This window comes from Lissotriton helveticus (assembly GCF_964261635.1).
Source record: "Lissotriton helveticus chromosome 1_1 unlocalized genomic scaffold, aLisHel1.1 SUPER_1_unloc_63, whole genome shotgun sequence".
NCBI lineage: Eukaryota > Metazoa > Chordata > Amphibia > Caudata > Salamandridae > Lissotriton > Lissotriton helveticus.
This window is the reverse complement of record NW_027611707.1, coordinates 217,735-242,923: the sequence shown is the minus strand read 5'-3', so window position 1 is coordinate 242,923 and position 25,189 is coordinate 217,735. Positions and strand designations below refer to the sequence as shown.

The window sequence follows — 25,189 nt, the reverse complement described above, 5'->3', positions numbered from 1 at the left end:
ACAACGCCTCAGAAACATCGGAATCCAAGGAAAAGCACTGGATTGGATCACCTCGTTCCTCACCAGAAGAACCCAGAGAGTCCGCCTCCCACCATTCAAGTCAGAGGCCACTGAAGTCATCTGCGGCGTGCCACAAAGATCGTCACTCAGCCCCACCCTCTTCAACGTATACATGAGCCCCCTTGCGGCCATCGCTCGCCAACACAACCTCAACATCATCTCCTACGCTGATGACACTCAACTGATCCTCTCACTCACCATAGACCCTAACACCGCCAAAACCAACTTACACGAAGGATTGAAAGAAGTAGCCGAGTGGATGAAGCACAGCCGTCTGAAACTGAACTCAGACAAAACAGAAGTCCTCATCTTAGGCACCTCCTCCTCCGCCTGGGATGACTCTTGGTGGCCAGAGGCCCTTGAAAAAGCACCCATCCCGACGGACCACGCACGTAACCTGGGCATCATCCTGGATTCCTCACTCTCGATGAACAGACAAGTCAACGCCGTTTCTTCATCTTGCTTCAACATTCTTCGCATGCTCAAAAAAACATTTCGCTGGATCCCCACCGAAACTAGAAAAACGGTCACCCACGCACTGGTCACGAGCCGCCTGGACTACGGAAACACCATATACGCCGGTACCACCGCAAAACTCCAGAAAAAACTCCAACGCATCCAGAACGCTTCAGCCAGGCTCATACTAGACATCCCGCGTAAAGAACACATCTCTGGTCACCTGAAAAACCTCCACTGGCTCCCCGTAAATAAGAGGATTACTTTCCGCCTCCTAACCCACGCACACAAAGCACTTTACGAACTTGGACCCGAATGCCTTAACACACGACTGTCCTTCTACACCCCCTCCCGCCAGCTACGATCCTCCAACCAAGCCCTTGCCACTGTACCTCGCATCAACAAAACCACCATGGGAGGTAGATCCTTCTCCTACCTGGCAGCTAAAAACTGGAACTCACTTCCCACTCACCATCGCCTTACTCAGAACCACCTAGCATTCAGAAAGCAACTTAAAACTTGGATATTCGACAAGTAATTCCCCACCCTTCTTCAAGCGCCTTGAGACCCTATGGGTATGTAGCGCGCTATATAAATCTCTTGACTTGACTTGACTTGTTTGTGTGCAACAGGCACATGGAAGTACGCATCCTGTAGGTCTATGGCACACAGCCAGTCCCCTTGTTGCAACTGAGGATAAATCTGATGCAACAACAGCATGCAAAACTTTTCCTTGCGAATCCACTTGTTTGCCTGCCGCAAGTCCAGAATGGGCCTGAACTCGTTCTTGTCCTTCTTGCGAACAAGGAAGAACCTGGAGTACAGACCTCTTCCTCTTTGAGACAGAGGTACGTCTTCTATCGCCCTTTTCCTTAACAGGATATCGGCCTCCGCCTGGAGCTCTCGCAGTTGATACTGCGAGCTGACCGGAGGGATTGATGGAGGCGGGCTGGTGAACCGAAGACTGTATCCATTGCAAACAATATTGAGCACCCACTTGTCCTGAGCAATTTTTCTCCACTCTGCCAGAAAAAATGGAACGCTTCCCCCCACCGGAGTGGGTAATGGATGTAGGGGAAGTAAGCACTCAGGGCCTAGACCCGGCCGGGCCTTTAGTCGCTGTTGCCGACTGGTGGCCTCCTCTGTCCTTCTGGCGATTTTGGAACGGTCTTCTGAACTGCTGCTGCTGTTGTTGTCCTGAAGACTGGCCACGCCCTCTGCCCTGTCCACCAAACCGTCTTTGGAACGGGCGGTACGACTTCTTACTATCCTTGGGTTTTTCCAAACCCACAGCCGTGAGCGTCTCAGCCTCCGCCTTCATGCGGGCCATTTCGTCATCCGCATGTTTCCTAAATAGGGTTTCGCCAGAGAATGGGAGATTGGCAACCCTTTGTTGTGCGTCAGGTTTTAACGACGTGAGGCGGAGCCAGGCGTGTCTTCGCTGGGTAATCCCATGGCAGAAACCATGTGCCGCCAGCAGGGAAGAATCGGCCGCGGCGCTGATGACCTGATTCGCCACCAACATCCCCTCGTTCAGCACTTCCTGGAAATCTTCCCTCTTGTCACGCGGCAGAAGTTCCACAAACTGCTGGAGGGATTCCCAGAGGGCTCGATCATATCGTCCCAACAAGGCCGTGGCACTCGCAGCCTTCATAGAAGTTGCCGATGTCCCAAAAACCTTTCTTTCAGAGGAATCCAGCTACCTAGATTCTTTATCCGGCGGAACTGTGGACGAGGGAGTGGTGGCATGCTGTTTGCGCGCTGCTGTCACAATCGCAGAATCCGGAGGAGGTTCCATCCTCAGGAAGGCCGGATCGGAGACGGGAGCCCGGTATTTTTTCAGTAGCCTCGAGGGGGCCGCCTTGGTCACCGCCGGGGTGAGGAAAAGGTCAAAGGCCGGTTCTTCCAAGCCTGGTACCAATGGTAGCAATGGCCGGGATGGATGCTTCTGGTGCAGCGTCTCAAAGATCACCAAAGTCTTGGGCGTGGGCACCGTCAATGAGATGCCCAGTTTTGCTGCACCCCTTAAAAGGACTTCCTGAAAGGACACCAGATCATCAATCGGTGAAACCCTTGTCTCTGGTGATTCCGACAACGTTGGAGAATAGTCCCGGGTCCCCGAGGACCTTGTCTGTGAACGAGACCTGTGCCTCCTGTGGCGCCGTCTCGACCGTGTGGAAGACCTGTGGCGCGATCTTTCTATCCTCCTGGAACGTGATCGCGATCTCCCAGTACGAGGACGCTCCGTAGGTTTCCGTGGAGGCGTCTTCCGTGGTTTATCCTGGGTCCTAGGTTTCGGGGTCCCATTCGGTGGTGTAGGTACGTCGACCGTGGAGAGGCAGAACGGCTCCCAGACGCCGATCTCTTCCTTCTCGACGTCGAGTGTCGTTTTTCTGGCGTCGAACGTCGACCCCGTGACTCTGGCGTCGAACGGCGTCGAGTGTTTCTTCTTCGACGCCGAGCGCCGCCACCTCGACGACGAGCGGTCCGTTCTCGACGACGAGCGTAGACTTTTCCTCGACGACCGCTTCCTCAACGTCGAGGATCCTCTCGACGCTGAACGTCTACTCAACGGCGAACGGCGGTGTTGCCTCGACGGCGAGCGCCGATGCCTGCTTGTCCTTCTTCGGCGCCGATGGCTCGACGACGAAGACTCCGTCGACGGTGGCTTGGACGGCGGCCTTCCCAGGCCTTTCAACGTCGACCTTCCACGCTGTCTCGACACGGAGAGATGGGGAACACACCGTCGTCATCCCTCTCGACGTCATTGTCGATGCAATCGACGGAGACCGGGATCGTTTACTGGACTTCCTGCCTCTGGGGAGCCCCCCAGAGGCATCAGCAGAGGCAGAGGGATCCTTCCCAGCCTGCCCAGACCCACCTGCAGCCTGCAGTCGTCTCTCCTCTAGGCCTTGGAGCCTAATCTTCAGCCTGTCCCTCAGGGTCCTTGTTGTAAAGGTCTGACAAATGTCACATCCTTCAGGAACATGTGTTTCAGGGAGGCAGAGTATGCAGACGTCGTGTGGATCCGACTTGGCCTTCTTCCTTCCACATGCAGGGCACTTGTCGAACAGAGCAGGCATTTTAGAGCCCTAAAAAGCCTGAACAAATACCCAGGAATGAAGAGAGACACCAAGTACATAAACTGAAAACACCTTTAAGTCAAAAAGTGCACAAAATCCAATAAACCCTTGAAAAAAGGGAGAGCTCAATGCACCAGGGTCCGGTTAGCAGGAGCCGGAAAAAAGAATTGAAAGTAAATGGGACCTGCTATGCATTCTGGGATACTGGGAGAAGTTCTGGAAAGTTCTCTTAAAGGCACAGTATCCTATTTAGGCCACATAATGACAGTCTATGGGGCTTGTCTGTCCATGCCTTCCTCTCTATCATCCCAGAGGCATTCAATGGTAGAGGCAAGTTTCTCTATGGAAGAAACTGGGCAAGCTGTGCTGTTGTGTGTGTGTTTTTGGTGGAATTTCTAGTTGAAGTACTGGACAGTGTTGCCTGTGGATATAGGCGGCATTATTTGTCTTTAAATTATCTCTTAAGTGTCTTTGCAGTTCTGCAATTTTATGACCGCTTAAGAGATTATTTTTGATTGCCGGGGTCCACGCACATGAGCGGGACTATTCACTAGATTATGACTATACACAGAGATCCCCTACTACAGAACAATGCCATCCCATGTATTGCAGGAGAAAGAGGCCACAACCCTCAGTGAAACACTCAGCTCTCAGATGTGATTCGGTAATAAGAATAAAATGAACATAACACGCCCCTGGGGACCCCACAGACACCGTTCCTACCAGTACTATAAAAGCTTGGGGTCCCGCAGGTAAACCTAACAGTGCTACAAAGGCTTAGGGTGCCTACAGGTACACCTTTCCTAACCCAGTGCTACAAATGCTATGTGCTCACTGCAGCAAGACTGGGCACTCTAGGGGCGCAATTAAGTTGCTTGGTATTTATCTACCCTTAGCTAAGTCACGTGATAAAGGCAGTCGATCAGGATAATTCTCCTCAATCAGAAATAGCTCTGACTATCGAAAAGGTGGAGACCCTGGTATAACACAAACGCAGACATGCGGTTAGGCTCTACCAGGACATGTAGTAAACTATTAATTTATGAATCTGTAGGATTAGATTGCATTGCAAGTTAATTCTTATGTCACTATTTTCCGCATACTACATATAACATAGATTCCTCACATGCTTACCCTGATGAAGGGAGAACCCCCAAAATGAATTGGGGCAGACTGAATTTGAATTTACCTGCGGAACAGTGGATTTTGAAAGTGATTCTATGAGAATAAATATGCTTAAACTGGAATACAGGTGGATTTGCTTCCAAGGGAAGGAGATACTGATGCACTTTTACGGGAACAAGCTAGGGAGCAGGAGACACAGACCAGATCTAGTCTGGCGCTATATAAACAACTGTAGCCAAATACACCTACCTTCTGGCACGCGATGAGTGGATTACATAAACATGACAACAATGAATGAAAAATACACAGCATGCATAGACAAGGTTTGCTATGTAACCTCTGGACTCCTGTAAACCTAAACAAACACCAGTAATCAGACACTAGGGACATCACCTGAAGCTCCTAAGTTTTTCCTGTTGTTTGGTGTCTTGTTTTTGGAAGGTGGGTTTTTGGGATAAGCTATTTTTAGGTGTGTCTTATTTTATTCCAGGATGGGCACTAGTTTTAGCATTGTCATCTCTTATACTCTGCATACCAAGTTGCTGACTTTTTCACGCATTCCTCATTTCCCCGAACAGGAAACGTCTGGGGGTGGGGTGTGTGAGGTAGCCCTTGTGGTAGACGATGGGATAGAGGATAAGGAGTGCCATGCCATCCCTTCATATATTTCTCCCCTCCTATATTCACAGTCTCCTTTTACCGGTTGTCTGCTTTGCTGTCATCAAGAAGTGGAGAGAGGGGAATCGGCAGGCGGCCCCTTTAAGCCAGAGCTGAGGAAGGACCTCAGAGGATAAACGCTTAAAGAAGGCGGGGTGGAGAGCGCGTCAGGTTGGTCAGTAGTTGATCCAACTGCACGCAGCACAGGCACGCGAGGCGGAGAACCCAGCGGGGGAAGACCGGAAAGACAGAGAAGGCCTAACAGCCTTCCGAGAGAGAGAACCGGAGCCCAGGGGAGGTCACAGTTTGTCGGTGAGCGGAAAACCCGAACCTGGCGGAGGAGGGAAAGCCGAAACAGAAGACCAGACCACACTGAAAGACGTGGAGTCACCCCGCCACGGCCCCGGAGTGACGTGACTCTTCAAGGTGCGTGGACGTCTACGGGGCTTTTGGAAAGGGGCTGAGTCAGAGAGGGACGGGAGGGGAGGCTGAGGGTTGAAAGGGATCCAGGGAAAAGGAAATAAGTGAGACGGAAAAGAAAGACAAGAGCAGAAATCATTGGCTACTCTTTTTCCTTTGGTTGCTCCAACCTCTACCCCCTCCCTTGACATTTAGGCATAGCTATTATTTATCCCTCAAATCCTCCCTTGATTAAACCCTCAAGCAAAAACACTTACCTGAGTCTTTTCCTTCTGTCCGAGGAACGACCGCGGACGAGGCTCACCTAAGGGACTGAAGTGGAAGACCCTGTGGGAAAGAAGAATATAAAAGAGACAATCAATCATTGTGATTTCCTCTAATACTAATAAAAAGTGCATACCAAGAAATTATTCAATGCAGTGTGCTCCTTCTTGACTGACTCTTCTACAACGGGGAGTTACATACTTTCCCTACAGGGAATGGGAGACAGACACACATAGACACACACTGGAAAGCATAGTAGGAAAACTCTACATTGTTTTTATATGCTTGCATATGTACATTGTTTTAGAAAGATAATGGAACTATTTATTTTGTTTACTGTGCTTATACTGCTAATTACTTTTATCTGATTCTATTATCATTGCAGCACATAAATTCTATACAAGAATCGAAATTTGCCTAGCTTACGTAACGGTAAGTTTCAATTCTATTAAGGACACGGAGGCGAGGATTATGCTACATCTTCCTTCGCTTTATTAACATAAAGACTCCACAGCAGCTTAGGAAAAGATATATGATAGAAACAAAAAATGCTTTAAGGCCTAAAGCATTTGACGGAACGTTCAACAGATCAAAACAACAACTCCCAAGAGTCTCTTTGTATAATGGCAGTCCATAGTCCTTCCACTCTGTCCATCACCGCTATAAACCCGGCCTTCTCTTCCTCTTCCTCCTCTTTCTTCGCGCAGATCACGCCTGAACCTCATTGATCCTGCTTAGCACCCTCATTGCCTGCCGAAAAAGAAACAGCGTAAGCGAGGTGGCCCAGGAATGCAACAATAAGGCGAGGAGCATTCAGTGACTAATACAGCACAGACAATGTAAAGGAAAACGCTTTACTTACTGCCATACGGGTGGGTAGAGACACCACTGTGTAGCCTGGGTGGGATAATCCTCGCCTCTGTGTCCTTAATAGAATTGAAACTTACCGTTACATAAGCTAGGCAAATTTCGATTCTATGTCAGGACCGGAGGCTTCAGATTATGCTAGTTTAAAGCTAACTTACCACCAACTGGGCCAAATCCACCACCGGCTTAAAATAAAACCTCTTAAAGGTGGAATCCGAGGACCAATCCGCCGCTCGCATTAGGTCCTCCAAGCGAGCACCCACCGAGAACGCCTTAGAGGCCATGGCCCCTCTGGCAGAATGTGCTCCAAAGAGAGTAGTATTGATGCCTGCTTCTTGCATGACCCACCACACCCACCGAGCAATAGTGGGGGAGGAGACAGCTTTGTGTGGCTTCCGCAGAGCAATCAACAACTGACGTTCGCCCGGGGGGCGCAAATCCAAGGTCAGATCCTCATATGCTTTGAGGCATTGCACAACACAAAACTTAGGAGTGTCAAGATAAGCTGGATAGGAAATGGATCGCGACGACGTTTTGGTGCGTCGGCCCACGGTAAAAGTGACCCCATCCGGGGAAAAAATGCGTGCAGATATATCCAGCGCGCGCACGTCAGAGACGCGTCTACAAGAAATCAAACATAGTAACATGGCCAACTTTGCCGACAGTTCCTTAAGAGACAGATAGGAATTGGCCGGCCAGGACAAGAACAAGTTCAGAACCAAATTGACGTCCCAAAGGACGGAGTACCTGGGTTCAGGAGGCAACGCGAGACGAATAGCCCGCAGAAGTCGGCAAACAAAAGGATGCTCCCCTACTGGGTGGCCATCGATGTTGTCATGGCCTGCCGAAATCGCCGATCGAATAGCATTGATCGTTCTATAGGCCAAGCCCTTGTCGGCTAGGTGAGCCAGGAAATTCAGCACGGGAACGAGGCCTGCGACCAAGGGATCCAAATCCCTTCGTAGACACCAACGCATCCACTTAAGCCAAGCGGATCTGTAGCGCTTCGTCGTACTATCGGCCCATGCTTTGGAGAGCAAGTGTTCAGCAGACCCCGAAAGGCCTGGGAGCGACCAGCGTCTCCTGAGAGCCTCCAAGCCACGAGGCGGAGAGAGCTCTGCGTGATGAGAGGATGCGGTTCCCGATCCGGATTTGTCAGGAGCAGAGGAAACAGGGCGAGTAGGATTGGAAAATCCCAAGAAAGTTCCAGAAGAACCGGAAACCACACTTGAGACCTCCAGAGCGGTGTAACCAACACCAACTCCGCTCCTTGGCGGCGTATTTGGGCCGCCGCTCGCATTATCATGGAGAACGGGGAAAACGCAAACAGCTGCTCCCGACTCCAATCCTGTAGAAAGGCGTCCGTGGCCTCCGCCAGAGGGTCCGGCCTCCAGCTGAAAAAACGCAGCAGCTGGTGGTCGAGACGGGACGCAAACAGGTCCACTGAAAAAGGACCCCAGAGAGTCTGTAACCACCAGAAGACCTCCGGATCCAGTTTCCACTGACTGGCGTCCCCGAGGTGTCTGGAGTGCCAATCCGCTACCTGGTTGGCCTGACCCGGTAGATATTCCGCCGTCACCGCAATGTGACGCGACAGGCAGTAGTCCCAGAAGTCTTTCGCCAGATCCGCCAAAGCGCGGGAACGAGGACCTCCTAGATGGTTCACATAACGAACCGCCGAAACATTGTCCATCCGTAAAAGGACACAGGCCTTGACCGAATCCTTGGTCCAACAACGGACTGCGAAGGAGCCCGCCAGGAGCTCCAAACAGTTGATATGCAATCGTTGTTCTTCTGAAGACCAGGCGCCGCCGGTGGAAAAATCCCCGCACCGGGCGCCCCAGCCCGACCTGCTGGCATCGGACTCTATGACTAGGTCCGGGGCCGATCCGAAGATCGCCCGACCATTCCATGCCTCCATGTGAGACAGCCACCAAGACAGTTCCTCCTTCACTTCTTCCGTGAGGGGAACCCACTGATCGTAGCTCATTCCACGACGTAGGTGTTGCGCCTTCAGGCGTTGGAGCGCCCTGTAATGCAGGGGGCCTGGGAAAATCGCATGGATGGAGGACGACAGAAGTCCTACCACCTTGGCGATATGGCGCAAAGAAGTGCGATCTTTGGCAATCGTCTGCCGGAGCAGGTGTCGTATTTTCGCGACTTTCCGACCCGGCTGGCTCAAGACAGCCTGCACCGAGTCCACTACGAAACCCAGGAAGATAATCCTCTGAGTGGGAACCAAAACCGACTTGGAGCCGTTGATAACGAACCCCAGTCTCTGAAGAAGGTGCACGGCCTGCCGAAGCTGGCCCGCCAACACCTCCGGGCACTGCCCCATGAGGAGGATGTCGTCTAAGTACACCAACATTCGGACCCCCTGACTCCTGAGAAACTCCACTACCGGGTGGAGCACTTTCGTGAAGCACCAGGGGGCCGACGACAGACCGAACGGTAGCGCGGCGAACTCGAACACCCTGTCGTTCCATATAAACTGAAGGAAACGACGATGCAGGGGGTGGATGGGGACGACCAAATAGGCATCCTTGAGATCCAGTCTCACCATCCAATCCCGAGGGAGGAGTACGTCTCGAAGGAGGTGGATACCCTCCATCTTGAAATGTCGATAGACCAACCACCCGTTGAATTCTTTGAGATTGATCACAGGTCTCTTGCCCCCATCTGTCTTGTCCACTAGGAAGACATTGCTGAGGAACACGTTTGGGTGGCGCGTTGATAGGCGGATGGCCCCTTTGCGGAGCAGTTCCGAGACCTCTCCGTCTATCAACCGCGCGTCGGACTCTGAGAACACCATTGGACGTGGGGGCACCGCTTGTGTGGGCTGGTCGTAGAACTCTATGTGGAACCCACGTACAGTCTGCAAGACCCAAGCGTCGGCAGTGAGCAACTCCCACTCCCCGTAAAAGGTTGCCAACCTCCCCCCAATTGGAACTTGATCCAAACAGAGTACACTTACCGGAGGCATTGCCTTGTCCAGAGTTCTTCCTGAACCCTCTGCCGCCGAAGCACTGCCCTCTGGTGGGGTAGAAGTTGTTAAAGTTGGCTGAGGTCTGGTATTGGCCTCTGCCGGAGCCTTGTCCTTTATTGTTGGCTTGCTGGCCACGGCCGGTCGCGCGGCCCCTACCGCGACCGGCCCCTCCGGAGAAACGTTGGTGAAACACCCGTTTAATGCTGGATTGAGCCTTGTCCAGCGATGTGAACGTGTTCACGAATTTGCCCAGCTCTCTGATAAAGGGCTCGCCAAAGAGGCCACCCTGGGCAACAGCACCCGCCTCAGACGAGGCCAGGTCCCCCAACTTCGGATCCAATTTAATCAAGAGCGAACGCCGCCGCTCAGTAGACAGTGCGCAGTTGGCGTTGCCCAAGAACACGATCACCCTCTGGGCCCAATTAGAAAGCACCTCCGGAGAAATGACGGTGCCATTTGCCTTCGCCTCCTCCGCCATATCGAGGATCTTCGTGGCAGGCCCTACCGCATCCAACAGCTTATCCTGGCAGGCCCGCCAGGACCGATCGATGCCCTTTCTGGGATCCTTCATAAATTTTGCCAAGAAGGTGGCCATCTTGGCATCCAACTCCGGGGTCATGGCCACCTTACCCTCCAAAGTCGGTCTAGGGCATTCCCCACGCAGGCAACCCCTTGCCTCCTTCTCCAGCGGCTTGCGTAGCCTGCCCGCTACAAACTTCGCCACCGTCTCCCCCGGTGTCCAAGCCGCGGAGCGAGGGTGGACGATCTCGTCCGGGTCCAGCATGCCCGACTCATCTCGTGGCATCTCCTTGGCAGAGGACGCCGGAAGCCAAGATCGGGTCGACTTCCCGTCGTCATCGGTGTCTGGAGAGTCGTACACAGGAGAAGCGGGGGCCGTCGACACGTGCCCTGAAGCACCCGGATCCGCCAAGGGAGCAGGGGGCACCGCCGTTGCCTTCGCCAGGAAGGCGTCCCGTAGACGCTCAAACGCGCCCCTGTCCACTCCTTGGGCCTCCGAGGACGGGCCTTCCCTACAGGGCCTCTTCGGCACGGGCGGCAACCCGCCAGATGTCCCCGGGAGTTCGGGGGTCGGAGGCACATGCGCTGACGCCAGCTTCGCGCATTCTTCCACAATGCGGGCGGAGAGGCGGTCCTCCATAGGCCCTACCACCTCCGTCACGCAGCGATAAATCGAATTATCCACCGCCTGGTAAAATTCGTCGTCCTGCAGGTAGGAGTAGGGTTCTTCCTCGTACTCCCCTTCCATCCTGAAGCACAGGGGTAATTCCGGGACACCCTGGAGGGCGGCAGTCGAGATAAGTCTCGGATATGGGCAGGCCAACTGGCTGCGATCACTTTGTGGGCCAACTGACGTGGCAGGTGGGGCAGCACCAACCCCCCAGCGCGCAGACTCTCCTCGCCGGGACCGAGTCTCCGCACCCCTCAAGCGCGCCAAGCCACACACGAACAAAAGAGGTGCACAAAGTTCCCCCGCAGGTGTTTTACGCGGTCAGCGCCGCAATACAGACCCCAACGGGGCGTCAGAACAGGGAGGTACAGACCCGGAGCACCAGGTGTCAGAGGGGTACGCGGGGGCTGGCTCCTGCGCGAGCAGACTCCACGGCGCGGCTCCTGTAACTGCGGAGGCGCGCCAAAGAGTCGGCGAGACGTTAGGACGCCCCCTGGCGGCTTACTCACTCACCGCACACAAATGGGAAAGAAAGATCGCGTAGGAACGATGGAACGTTCCCGCGACTGGGGACTCTGCAATGTGTGGAAAAGTAAATTTTGCCATGTTCTGTGTCCCTACGCCTCATCCATCATATGTTATGTGTGCATGACCAATATGCATATGTTATTCCCCATGTCCGATTAATGACGCAATTCCAGTTGTGTCCACCTCTAGTATGCCAGTTTCCAGTCCTCGTGAATACTACGAATATCAGGCCTATGTAAAGTTATGTTGCCACGTTTCCCAGTGTGCACGTTATTCCATTATAAAGTCCCCGTTTCCAGGCCTCAAAAGGGCCCGGACATCAGATTCAGCTCCTGTCTCCTGAAAGCCTCGCTAAGGAGCGATACAGCCCCCACCTGTATCCTCGACCTTTCACTCACTTCCTGCCTCGCAGTGCCCGGTGCAGCCCGGCTCTGCCTCTGAGTCTGCCAAAAGTATGTTATGATTCCAGTTATCAGTTCAGTCCTTCTCCTCTGCATTCCTAAGCTACTGAACTGCATCAATAGTTTCCGTCATTGTCTAGCCTATTCGTCTCCATGTTAGAGAAATACTGCATTTACTGGTCATTTAATATTCTTCATCACGCACTACATGTAGAATAATGCATGGTCCAGTCTTAGAGTCAAGTTAGCTTTTCCCCTCATGACTCCTAGTTTATATCAACATGTTCTCTAAACACCAGATACCAGATAGGGTTTAGGTACATGTCGCTCCGACCCTCCAGACTCTAGTCTCTGCTCCTAGCACAGAGTTCATAGCCCCCAGCTTCTCCTAGTGATACGTCATTGCCAGTTTCCGCGCACCATTAGGTTAGAGGTCCCGGCTCCTTAGGTAGCCCCCTCCAAAGTTTCCGCCCATTTCATGACATATTCTGTTACGTTTGCATCACATGTCTATGTATACTCCCAGTTACACCTCTTTTTACTGTTATCTTTCGCGACTGCTACACGTCACGCCTTCTGCTCCACCCACTGTTACGCCTACTGCAATGTAATGCTATGTGTTTGCGCTATGTATATAAGTCAATGTATTGTTATTAAAAGTTAGCGCGCTCATCCCAGATCAAGCCCCGGCAGCTGCTGGGCCCCAGTTGTCCTGCTGGGCCCTTTCACTCTGTTCCTATGCAGGTTGTCCCGATCCTGTCCTTATGCTGTAATAAACCTGCAGAAACTCCTACTACCTCGAATCTTGACTCTTATTTTATTGAGCTATCTGTTATGCTATAAGCCTAGTCAAAAATAGGGTATTATTTATTTATTTACCACATAATGGCGCCCGAATAGGGACTTGCCCTTTCCCCACGCGTCGGTGAAGCCACGCCGACCCCCTGACCCTCTGCAGCCGTGACGGAACCATACCGGCCACGTGCAGATATTTCTGCTTCAAGTATCCCTCAGGCCCACGGAGGAGACGGAGGAGGCGGTCCAGCATCCAAACGAGACGGTGGAGGAACGCGGCGAGTCCCGACCAGAGCCCAAGCCGAGAGTCCAAGGTCCGAGGTATCCGGAGGCCCACCCGTAACTGAAGTCCGAAGTCCGAAGTTCGTCGTCATCAGTCCGGTTCAGTCCGAGGCCTTCCGTTCCGTGCTGCCCGGTGAGTACCATTGCTGGGGTAGTATCTAGACAGGGTCAGTCTAAATTGACTCCTGGTCCGTGGGTTGGTGGTACCCAAGCCCACAAACGAAGTGTTCACCTAGGTGGATACGGGTCTTGATGCGTCCTTTTATGGGACCGGTATGTTCCGTACTGTTACAGCAGTGCATCCAGTAACTCTAGTCTGTTCCGTTCTCGAGAAAATCTGTTCTGTTTCTGTTCTCAGTATTTTCAGGTAATATTCTGTTCGAACTGTTATGTTATGATATTGTTTAATGTATTTCCAATGTCGTGGTATGCCTGAATTGTTTTCCCAATTGTTATTGTTTTTCGTGTATTGTATTGTGTTCCGATTCAAGTTTACAATGCCGCTCTTTTCAAGATTACGTCAGTTAAAAACTAGAAAGGGTTTATTAGAGGAAGCAGTTCCTGTCCCGCCCAGGGACAGTCCAGGTCAGACAGACAGAGGCATGCCCTTATTAAGGGTATGTATCCTCTTCTTGCCGAGGGCTTGCCAAAAGCGACCCCAGAGGCATCCAGTAATTTCCCGCCACCATTAGTTCCGACCAAGTTACGTCACAAACAGACCGCAGCTGATATTTTTATTTCGTCCTATTTGGACGACACAGTCCCCGAATATGCAAATCCTGTTCGCGCTCCGCCAGTCCCTGTAAATCAGGCACTTCCCGCTCTTCCAGACACCGGAGTACCTGCTACGGTACCCCCGGTCCAGCCAGCATTTCAACTTCCCGCTCCGCCACGAAGAATGTCCGTCGATGATTCTAGTTTAGGGGCCGCAGGAGGAGGTCCTCCTCAAACCCCGCCGCCACACAAGCGTTTAACATTACTCGAATTACATGCTCAAGCGTTACAGCGCACGCCTAAACATCAGTCTGTTACAGAAATCAGACAAACCCTTACCGAATGTGTCTATGATCCAGTCCCAGGCGAGTATAATATGGTTTTATATTCCTTACGTGTAAGGAGAGTGACCGAGTATCTAGTCACCTTACCGAATATGAAAGAAGATCTAGACAGAATATATCGTTTCATCCGTACAGGGGATGATCCAGAAAGTATTGGCGAGATTATGTCTCAAAGGAAAGCCGAGATTCAGCTCATGATATTAAAGTTCCTGATCAATTGTCTAATAAGAGAACAAGATTACCCGTCTAAAGATTCCGCCGAAATGAAAATTCTGACAAGGTGGAGTGATAATATAGCCGAGGGTAAGCACAAGACCGTCGGTGCCATGGAGAGTATGTACAAGAAAATTCGTAAAGAAATAATAAGGTTACACGACCAGCGTAAAGCAGCACAAGTAAGCGAGAAAGAAAGTATCTCTGATCCTGAAGAGGAAGTCGAGAATCCCGCCAGAATAGCGTATGTAGGAAAATCTAGATTTCCAGATCGCCATTTACGTCTAGAACCCAAGTCTATTTTTCATCATCCAGCACCAGAACAAGGTTCTCTAGAACAAGTATTTCAAGCTACCGATCACATTCTGAAATCACGAATCGGTTATAGTGAATTAAGTACTATGCATGAACAAGAACTAGCCCGATCAGCAGTCCGATGGATTACTGATTCTACCACTTTTCCAGACGAAATAGTGGCACAAATGTTCCTGAAATTGCCCCCAGCCGAGCAGCGACTGGTGGGTATGTATATGATCCAGCACCTCATTACTCTGTATGAGGATCAACATTCTGATCCAGGTCCGTTGCACGATGTCCTGAACGAGTTACTCCAGTATAAATGGAAAGGTCTAGGTACCGATTTAATTAGTGTCATTCTAGAACAGCGTCACAAATATAGAACGTTTCTGAATCCGCATTTTGTTCATGTCTCACCCCCAGAAAGTAAATCATTTTACATGGACAGACAGAATCCGTTACGAGAAGTCCACCCAGTCAGAGGGACGGGTGGCGAAATGCAACGAGTGTTTGTATACACTCCGATTTCAAAGATGGAACTTCTTGAAATGAAGAAATTAATTCCCTGTCATGACAAAGATCCAGCAGGGTTCCATAGAGAATTAAAAGACATGCTCCGTATGGGAGAATACACTTACCCAGATATCATTAAAATGTTAAAGGTCCTGTTACCCGCAGGGGTGTATGAAAAGTTAAAGGAAAAGGAATGGGAGGTGGGAGAGAAAAAGATCGATTGGACAGCTCTAGAAGCTGAGGACAAGGCACGAGTACCAGGTACCGGTCTTGGAGAGAAATGTAAAGAATTACCAGAATTACTGATTCAAGTTTTACCTAGATTATTGACAACGAGAAAAGAAGACTGGGATGCAATCTCAGCCTGTAAACAGAAACAAGATGAAGATATTAGTGATTTTTATTCTAGATTTGAGAAATGTTTCAGTATCAACAGTGGTCTTAAGACAAGTAGTGAGTCATACCCTCACCTTTTCGTTACTCAAGTCCACAAATTAAAAATCGAGTTTTGAAAGTCGAAAGCACCTGGCAAGCAAATACTCCGTCCCAGATGCTCCAGATGCTCCAGTACCACCAGAATAGAATCAGGGAAGAGCAAGAACACGAGAGAAAACGTATGAAAGACACGAAAATGAAAGTACTAGTTGCACAATCTGTTCCTCAAGACAGTCAGAAGAGGGGTCCGAATCAAGCCAGTCATCTTGCAGCTCCCGTTAAAGGGAACTGCAATTATTGTAAACAGCCAGGTCATTTTATAAACGAGTGTGCAGTTCTGAAACATAACATAGCTACTGGTAAGACTAAAGAAAGACCACGTCCGCCTAGACCAGAACAAGTTTCACAGATTCCTCAGTCACAGAATGCACAGCAGACAGTTACAGCACCGCAGCCTATAGCTGCAACACAGCACGTTACATCGCAGATGTACCAGTATGCACAGTCCGAGTATCCAGAGTATCAGCCATATTCATGAAACAGCCTAGAGAGGGAGGTAGGCTTGCCTCTCATCGAGATACCTGTAGATCAAGAAGGTCCCTATGTTCACAGTCAAGTATTAGGGAAAGACAAAGTTTTTGATCGATACAGGGGCAAGTAGGACCACAATTAGTCACGCCGAAGTTCCAGGGGCTCCGCTCTCAGGCTCAAGAAATGTTTCCCTTGGATTTTCAGGAAAACCAATAGTTAACGAGATATCAAAGCCAGTTACTCTAGAAGTAGGTCCATTGTCCCGCACTACTGATCTGTTACTTACTAAGTCATGTCCAGAAAATCTGTTAGGCATTAAGACACTGAAAGAATTAGGTGCAGTTATTTGCTGTTCCCCAGAGGGAATACGTCTGTTCCTACGTGACTTTAAGGGTCACTATGTATTACGAGATTTTGATTCCAGATTGTCTAAAGTTCCGCAGCATTTATGGGCGCAAGGTCCAACTGATGTAGGTTACATGCAAATCACACCCCATCGTGTGACTCTCAAACCAGGTGTAGTGTTACCCCGAATCAGACAGTACAGATTGCCACCTGAGGCTGTAGCAGCCTTATCCAAAATTATTGACGAGCTTATGGCTCAAGGAGTAGTTGTAGAAACTGACTCCAATGTATGTAATTCTCCGATCATTCCAGTTATGAAACGTACTGATCCAAATGCACCCCCAGTATATCGATTAGTGATTGATTTACGAGAGCTTAACAAATGTATTATTCCTCAGTACCCAGTTGTCCCAGATATTTCTTCCCTGTTAACTGCTATTGATTCCGAAGCCACGTTCTTCACTGTCATAGACCTCAAGAATGCATTTTTTAGTGTTCCTATTCATCCAGACAGCCAGTTTCTTTTTGGATTTTGTTTAAATGGAAGGAGCTATATGTTCACACGCGCTCCTCAAGGTTTCACAGAAAGTCCTAGTATTTACAGTCAAGCACTTAAGAGACAACTAGACAATATTCACATGCCAACTGACACTGCCCTGCTCCAGTATGTCGATGATCTACTGATCACAGCCCGTTCTGAATGTGACTGCGAGCGAGCGTCACTTACAGTTTTGTATTTCCTAGCCGAGATGGGGCACAAAGTGTCACCTTCGAAGCTTCAATTCTGTGTCCAGCAAGTGGTATACTTAGGACACTTACTGTCCAAGAGGGGTAGGCAGTTGACACCAGACCGTATCCAGTTAATAGCGAGTCTTCCCCAGCCCAGAACCCAGAAGGAGGTACGTGCCTTTATTGGCCTTACTTCTTATTGTAGACAATGGATTCCTCAGTATGCATTCCTAGCCAAGCCACTGATACAGTTAACGACACAGGAGGCAGCCGTATCGACTGTCCTCCCTTGGACATCTGACCATACACTGAGTTTCAACGAGTTAAAGAAAGCCCTATGTCAAGCTCCAGTTCTAGCTACACCGAACTACAGTAAGCCTTTTACACTTTTCGTTACTGAACGGGAAGGTACAGCATTATCTGTTCTTACACAAGATCAAGCAGGACAATACAAGCCCTGTGCTTATTTTTCGAGCACATTAGATCCAGTCGCCCAGGTGTTGCCTGCGTGCCTCAAGTCAGTTGCAGCCACAGCACTAGCTATCAGACAAAGTGATTCCATAGTTTTAGGACATTCCCTGACAGTACAAGTTCCACATTCAGTAGAAGTTCTTTTAAACCGAACACAAACTCAGCACTTGACAATTGCACGTTTAACAGGTTATGAATTGACACTGTTCCAGCCACACATAGAAATTAGACGCTGCAACGTCCTGAATCCTGCTACACTGTTACCATCAGTTAGTTCAAATCCAGACACACATGACTGTGTGGAAGTAGTCAACATTACGACAAAGCCAAGACAAGACCTGACAGACATTCCGTTACCAGATCCTGACCTGACACTTTATGTGGATGGTTCATGTATGAGAACTAGTACAGGAGAACTAGTCGCCGCGTATGCAGTGACTACTGACACCGAAGTTATTGAAACACACCGTATCGATACCCTGTCTGCTCAAGCAGCAGAGCTAGTCGCTCTGACACAAGCCTGTATACACGCCAAGAACTTGAAAGTTAATGTTTACACAGATTCACGTTACGCATTCGGAGTTGTACACGACTTCGGAGTGCTCTGGCAGGAGAGAGGTTATATGACTTCTCATGGAACCAAGATTCAGCATGGTCTCCTTATTCAAGCTCTGTTAGATGCCATACATTTACCGACATCCATTGCTATCATGAAGTGCAAAGCACATACGAAAGTTACTGACATTATTTCCCAAGGTAATGATCTAGCAGATCGCACAGCCAAGCTTACAGCACAGACTCCAGACGTTCCAGTTAACCTGACACATACTCCAGATCCGATCACATGCATGACAGTTAAGGACCCTACACAAGATGTCATAGATATCCAGTTACATGCTACTCCCGATGAAATCAAGAAATGGTATGAAGAAGGAGGGGTCCAGACAGATCAAGGATGGTTAACGAAGGGTAGAGCCACATGGTTTCTCCCCGATTCTATGGTTCAAGTCATTATCAATACCGCACATAGTCCAGCACATTTAGGAGAAAAAGCTATGTTAGACAGTATCCAGAACATTTGGTTCAACAAGCATTTACGAGCTGCAGCCAAGCAGAAAGTCCGCACCTGTATGATATGTTGTCAGTTTAATCCAGGTAAAAGTATCCCGGTGGAACAAGGTGGTTTCCAGCCCCCTGACCACCCTTTTGAGGTCCTCCAGATGGATTATATTCAGATGGAGCGATGTCGAGGTTTCAAGTATGTCCTTGTAGTTGTATGCGCTTTGTCCAGATGGACAGAAGCATATCCAGTTCCAGATTACACAGCCGCGACCACTGCCAAGCAGTTGGTTCGTGAATTCTTCCCTAGATACGGACTCCCTAGAGTCGTATATTCTGATAACGGTCAGCCATTCTCCTCAGAGTTAATGAAGCACGTTTCCCTTTTGTTAGGGTACCAGTGGAAGTTCCATTGTGTACGCCATCCTGAAGCAGCCGGTCTGGTCGAGAGACATAATCAGACCCTGAAAATCCGTATTGCCAAAGTTTGTAAAGAAAAAGGTGTGGACTGGCTAGTAGCTCTGCCAGTCGCTCTGTTTTATATGCGCATGGTCGCACATTCCAGATCAGGTCTGTCCCCGTATGAGGTCGTATTCGGCCGCCCCCCTAACATGTGGGGTACTCCTAGACCCCGAAGTATTACCGATGTTTCATGTAATATGCTGACAGATTACCTAGCTTCCTTGATGTCTGCCCTCAACTCATGTCGTTCACAGGTTGCCGCCGCATTTCCAGACAATACCGAGGTGGCACCGCACGAGATCGTTCCAGGCTCCTTGGTGATGATCCGAAATTTTGACAGATCAAGTCCGCTGGAACCACGTTGGAAGGAGCCACGTCAGGTCCTCTTGACCACCCGTACTGCCGTCAAGTTGGAAGGCAGAAAAGGATGGATCCACCTTTCTCATGTTAAACTTTTTAAAGGATTGAAATCCGTTTCTAAGAACATTTCCAAGGATTCCCAAGATTTGAAAAACTGTCAAGACATTGTTTTAAAGGACTGTCCCGCACAAGACATTATTACAACCCCTCCCTTGTTAGAGAAAACTCCGCAACAAGAGTATAAGTTAAAGCTCAGGTCTAGTAAAATAAGTCAGTCAGTTTGATTGTATAAGTCCTCCCCTAGGTGAAACGGTTAGACTGTTTCTGACATGTATAAAATAGACCCCCATAGTGAGAGAGTCAGTCAAAGTTCAATCAGATGTATCGTTTTTCTAAGTTTCATATTATTCATCAGCATTTTGATTTCCTGCACCAGCTACGCATTTTTCCTGTATTTTCCAGTTCCTCATGTAAATATGTCTGCTAATGCTACAGTAGAGCACACGTTTAGTGATCTACCTCCTCATGAACTCTCTTACCGCCTCGCTATGCGCAACAATTCTTTCATCCGTATGTTACATTACTCACACCAGACCAGCAATGCCACTAATTGTTGGGTGTGTGGTCGACTCCCCCCTTTCCAGACCTCGAAGGGAGTTCTGCCACTCTTTCCTTATCCATTCTCACACAATGGTTCGTGTGGAGCATGGTCCACGTTAACGTCCTCCGCAACAGATATGTCTTTTCTTAACAGTATATGTTTTCCAGACAAGCAAGGTTTCCCCCACAGAACAGGTTTAGATCTAGAAAATGAAGTATATAATTTAGGAAATCATTTGTCGAATTTCATGGTCCTGAATGTTCAGTCTGATACTACTCCAGACTCACCTGCTATTTCAGTACTACCTGTCAAAGGCGAATTATGTGTCCGTAGTTATGGTTCCATACATGTAGGACATAGTGAATGTACTACTGTTGTCCAGTATAGTGACAGTGGGAAATCTATTTTCAAAGCCTCACGTCATTCTTATTTTATTTGTGGTCAAACTGCATATGTCCGTCTGCCCCTCGATTGGGAGGGAACCTGTTACATTGCCTTCCTACTGCCACCTGTTTTCCTAGCCCCACCTGACTACCATAGGAATTCCTTCCTAGTACATACTAGACACAAGAGAAATCTCCCGATTGTCGATTATACTGAAACTGCCGCAGAGCAATTCATTGATATAGATAAAGGTGTTTTCCCTTATTTAGGCACAGTTGTAAATAGTAAGCTAATTCGTAGGTTAACAAGAACCCTTGAAGCAGTAGTAGATGAGACTGCCTCCGCTCTAGGTAACTTAACTGAAGAGCAATCCTTTATGAGAATTGTCGTTTTACAGAATCGTCTCGTCCTTGACGTCATACTGGCCGATAGGGGCGGGGCCTGTAGAATTCTCGGATCCAGTTGCTGTATTTTCATTCCAAATAACGCGCCGTCTGTTTATTCAGCTATAACCAGACTCCATAAAATTGCCCATCTGTTACATCAAGATCCAGGCACCTGGACATGGTCCGGTTGGTTCTGGAATATAATTTCCGCATGGGGATGGAAATTCCTGTCCTTTCTAAGTATTGCAGTAGCGATCATATTTAGCTGCTGCCTCTGTATACAATGTGGCCCTGCGATTTGCAGCATGTGTGCTACCTCTTGTATTCCTAGTCCCAAGCCCCGTTCTAAGTCCCGTTCCAAGACAATTCGAGACGAACAAATGGTACTGTATGAAATGATAGATGGTATCATGAATATTGATGTTTCCTGATGGAAACGTAGTGACAAGGAGGGAATGTGGAAAAGTAAATTTTGCCATGTTCTGTGTCCCTACGCCTCATCCATCATATGTTATGTGTGCATGACCAATATGCATATGTTATTCCCCATGTCCGATTAATGACGCAATTCCAGTTGTGTCCACCTCTAGTATGCCAGTTTCCAGTCCTCGTGAATACTACGAATATCAGGCCTATGTAAAGTTATGTTGCCACGTTTCCCAGTGTGCACGTTATTCCATTATAAAGTCCCCGTTTCCAGGCCTCAAAAGGGCCCGGACATCAGATTCAGCTCCTGTCTCCTGAAAGCCTCGCTAAGGAGCGATACAGCCCCCACCTGTATCCTCGACCTTTCACTCACTTCCTGCCTCGCAGTGCCCGGTGCAGCCCGGCTCTGCCTCTGAGTCTGCCAAAAGTATGTTATGATTCCAGTTATCAGTTCAGTCCTTCTCCTCTGCATTCCTAAGCTACTGAACTGCATCAATAGTTTCCGTCATTGTCTAGCCTATTCGTCTCCATGTTAGAGAAATACTGCATTTACTGGTCATTTAATATTCTTCATCACGCACTACATGTAGAATAATGCATGGTCCAGTCTTAGAGTCAAGTTAGCTTTTCCCCTCATGACTCCTAGTTTATATCAACATGTTCTCTAAACACCAGATACCAGATAGGGTTTAGGTACATGTCGCTCCGACCCTCCAGACTCTAGTCTCTGCTCCTAGCACAGAGTTCATAGCCCCCAGCTTCTCCTAGTGATACGTCATTGCCAGTTTCCGCGCACCATTAGGTTAGAGGTCCCGGCTCCTTAGGTAGCCCCCTCCAAAGTTTCCGCCCATTTCATGACATATTCTGTTACGTTTGCATCACATGTCTATGTATACTCCCAGTTACACCTCTTTTTACTGTTATCTTTCGCGACTGCTACACGTCACGCCTTCTGCTCCACCCACTGTTACGCCTACTGCAATGTAATGCTATGTGTTTGCGCTATGTATATAAGTCAATGTATTGTTATTAAAAGTTAGCGCGCTCATCCCAGATCAAGCCCCGGCAGCTGCTGGGCCCCAGTTGTCCTGCTGGGCCCTTTCACTCTGTTCCTATGCAGGTTGTCCCGATCCTGTCCTTATGCTGTAATAAACCTGCAGAAACTCCTACTACCTCGAATCTTGACTCTTATTTTATTGAGCTATCTGTTATGCTATAAGCCTAGTCAAAAATAGGGTATTATTTATTTATTTACCACAAATGGAAAAATAAACCACGGAGTGAGTCCCCCAACAATCGTACATAATACAATCAGTAAACACATAAAGGAAACATGAAAAGCACTTATCTGGCTGCGGGAGCAGCGAAGAAAGAGGGGGAAGAGGAAGAGAAGGCCGGGTTTATAGCGGTGATGGACAGAGTGGAAGGACTATGGACTGCCATTATACAAAGAGACTCTTGGGAGTTGTTGTTTTGATCTGTTGAACGTTCCGTCAAATGCTTTAGGCCTTAAAGCATTTTTTGTTTCTATCATATATCTTTTCCTAAGCTGCTGTGGAGTCTTTATGTTAATAAAGCGAAGGAAGATATAGCATAATCTGAAGCCTCCGGTCCTGACATAGAATTACGATGGTTCAATAAATAATGTTTTATTATTTTAATTTGATATCGCACATGAATTACCCCTAAGCAGAAACTACTTTAAGGAGAAATTTAGGATTGGTATGTAGAACCACTCTATTGTTGTGAAGTTGAAAGAAAGGCTCTTGTATTGGTAATGCCTGAAGTTCATCAACTCTACGAACATTTGTGCATTGGTTCAAAAGGCGGTCCCATTGGAGGAGCCAAGATGGCGGCGGAGACGGACGTGTAGTCGCCCGGCTCCCCGAGCCTGTGTTTCCTGCAATACTATCCTGTCCTTTATCCTGCTACAGCGCTACTGCGGAAGGACGAAGAAATTGCGCTGTTGCCGGGGGTGTTTCTCCGGTGTCCCTACCTGCCCGCTTGCTGGTGATATCGGCGTGCTGACCCGACCGCCATTGCCGAGCCCTGGGACCGGACCCCGTATCGCTGTGCTCCGTCGGAGATGGCAGGAGCTCCTGAGGGTTGACCGATGAGTGGTGTGACTGCCATCCCCTGCCAATCTGGTGGCTGTGAAGGCGCCTGCACTGACCCCTCCAGTGGAAAGTGTGAGTCGACCGATTGTGGGTCTACACTGCTGCTCCCCCTTCGTGCGACGCTGAGGTGAGCCGCGTTGTTCCTTTCTTTGTCGGCACGGACCTGGCTGCCTTGGCTCGCCTTTGTGCTTATTCCTGCTTGAGCTCGGAAGAAGGGAACATTTGTTGAATGACGCTCGATAGTGGCGGGCCCGGGTTATGCCGTGAGACCACATCCCCACTGCCTACTGAAAGATTCGCCTACGCGACCGGTGAACCCACTATTGTACTCAACATGGCGGCTGCCCCCTCCAAGGTACTGGTGGACGATGTCTCGGCTCCCGACTGGGTCGCCCCGCATGGCCTCGAGAGGCGTGTGAAATACTGTGGTGCACCTCGGATTGTGGATACATCGGATCACCCGCCTGCTTTCACCTATGCCTCCGTTCTTGCCGCGATTGCCGAATTGAGGGCGGACTGGCATGAGTGTTTTCGCGCACTCGGCGCGAAGCTGGATGAAGCCGCTCTTGGATCGGAGGGTGCATCGCCTGTCGGCTCCCCTTGCTGCACCGATCGGCCCCCTCTTTGCATTGACAGAGAAACATTGTTGCCACGTGACTGTGCAATGGAGCAACTTTCTGACAGTGATTACTTTAGCGGATTGCCGTCAGCCCATCCCGTCGATGCTACACTGTTTCCTATCCTGCCACAGTTCTCACTCTGGGATACAGAATCACTATTTTTGTTCATGGATCCGCTGGCGCTGCAACTATTTTTCTTGACTGTATATGCCATGCACGGTGCGACCTCAGTTCATTGTTTTATGCAACAACAGGCAGGACTGGAAACGGCACTCTTTTGGATCGCTATTATTGCGTGTGACTGGAGGTGTCCATTTTGTGTTTGGGGACCTTCTCCTTGCCGAGGGCGGCCATCTTACCCCTTTGTTCCTTCTGGGGCGGGTCCCTTTCCGGAGCCATGTTCAGGGGGACGCTTGAGATCTGGCCTGGGCTAGGGAGGCCCTCTTCCTATGTACTGTGAATGAGGGGCGGCGGGGGACCCGGGTTGGGACACTTCCTCGATGCGTGCTGCTGTGCCATGCGATATCTCTCCCTATTCCATTTAGTGCATGAAGATCCTGATTTTGTCATTACGTGTAGGGTGGAGAGTATTTTATGGCCGGGGAGCTCGGGAGACTTAGAATTTGGCCCTCCTCGGGTATTTAAATATTTCTTTTTCTTTTCCTCCTTTTCTTGGTCTATATATCGGGTTCTTTAGTGGGCGACAGACACACTGCCTGGGAGGGGGGGGGGGGGGGTAGGCCGTAGCCTCCGCATTAGTGTAGGGTGGGGGGGGGGGGGGGGATTTAGTTTTCTACATTTAGTTTCTATGGGCCTTATTTTTCTCTATCTCTCTGCGCTTTTCTTAACTTGTTTCTGTTCTGGGTCTGCGATAGGGGTTAAAAGGGATTGGGTGGCGCTGTACGTGGTGCGTAAATGCTAGCTGATGATCTTGTTGTTTTACTTTGTACCGCCATACTGCCTGGGGTGTTAGCTTCCATTGTTGTTTTCATGTGATGATGCTGCCTGCTCATGTTGTGAAGCTATTGTACGGACTCAGTTCTCCTTAGTTCCTATTCTTCACTGATTT

At 49.4% G+C, this 25,189-nt stretch overlaps 1 protein-coding gene across 1 annotated transcript in view; it reads right to left on the bottom strand.

Annotated features, from left to right (window-relative positions):
- LOC144806328 (uncharacterized) overlaps window positions 1-25,189 on the bottom strand; it is a 162,748-nt gene that overhangs the window by 70,201 nt on the left and 67,358 nt on the right. The window contains exon 4 of the mRNA XM_078672716.1: window positions 6,059-6,128. The gene's annotated coding sequence lies outside the window, so the exon portion shown is untranslated. The remainder of the gene's footprint in view (window positions 1-6,058; window positions 6,129-25,189) is intronic.